Source organism: Cucurbita maxima, unplaced genomic scaffold, assembly GCF_002738345.1.
Source record: "Cucurbita maxima cultivar Rimu unplaced genomic scaffold, Cmax_1.0 Cma_Scf04645, whole genome shotgun sequence".
Lineage (NCBI taxonomy): Eukaryota > Viridiplantae > Streptophyta > Magnoliopsida > Cucurbitales > Cucurbitaceae > Cucurbita > Cucurbita maxima.
In genome coordinates, this window is record NW_019276661.1 from 1 (window position 1) to 1,237 (window position 1,237).

General features: G+C 37.9%; 1 non-coding gene across 1 annotated transcript; it reads left to right on the forward strand.

Annotated features, from left to right (window-relative positions):
- Nucleotides 1-536: 536 nt before the first annotated feature.
- Nucleotides 537-610, forward strand: TRNAI-AAU. The gene has a single exon. It is a non-coding gene; the product is annotated as a tRNA-Ile (tRNA).
- The last annotated feature ends 627 nt before the right edge of the window (nucleotides 611-1,237 follow it).

The following is a 1,237-nucleotide window of genomic DNA, read 5'->3' on the forward strand; positions in this document are numbered from 1 at the left end:
TGTTGTGTTAATAACGTGAAGGTTGTAGATTCGACAAATTACATAGGCCAAATTTTATTAATTCATAATAATATCTTTTCATGATACGGGGTTACAACACTACGAACTTTAAACCGATGATACGGCCGTTCAAAATTTTCTTTAGATCTGAGTCGTTCGATATGTTCTTACATGAAGGATGAAATTCGAGGATTTCTGAGAGTCATTTCAGGAACAAGAAGGAGGTAAATGAACTTATTTTTGGCCGTTCGATATGTTCTTTTACGAAAGATGAAATTCGAGTATTTCTCAGAGTCTTTTCACGAACAAGGAGGTAAATGAACTCACTTTGAAGGCCAGATTCAGTATTGCGACTCTCATGAGAGAAAATTTTTCGGCAAGCCACGTGTCAACTTGTGGGAAGGAAAGCGCGTGAGAAAGCCGGCAAGCCAAGTGTCAACTTGCCGGAGGGAAAGCGTGTCAGACAGCCTGAGGGACACGTCTTAACGATAGGGTAGAATAACACGTCAAGTGCATTGTCAGGCAAGAAAATCTATGGCCTATTAGCTCAGTTGGTTAGAGCGTCGTGCTAATAACGCGAAGGTCGCAGGTTCAAGACCTGCATGGGCCAATTTCTCTCATTTTTAATTATATCTTTTCATTATACGAGTTAAAACACTACGATTTTTAGAAGATAATGACTTTTTTAAGTTTATTATGCATAAAGTTACGTAAACGAAACTCGATTGGCTGGATTAGAAGCTAACGATCTATAATGTGCATAAAATCTTTGCCCAATTAGCTCAGTTGTAAGATTATCGTGTTAAAAACGTGGACGGGGTTACAACACTACGAACTTTAAACCGATGATACGGCCGTTCACAGTTTTTCTTTAGAGGATTTATGAGAGTCATTTCAGGAACAAGAAGTTGGTAAATGAACTAGTTTTGGCCGTTCGATATGTTATTTTATGAAAGATGAAATTTGAGGATTTCTTAGAGTCTTTTCACGAACAAGGAGGAACAAGAAGTTGGTAAATGGACTAGTTTTGGCCGTTCGATATGTTCTTGTTGGTAAATGAACTAGTTTTGGCTGTTCGATATGTTCTTTTATGAAATATGAAATTTGAGAATTTCTTAGAGTCTTTTCACGAACAAGGAGGTAAATGAACTCACTTTGAAGGCCAAATTCAGTATTTCGACTCTCATGAGAGAAAATTTTTCGTCAAGCCACGTGTCAACTTGTGGGGAAGGAAAGC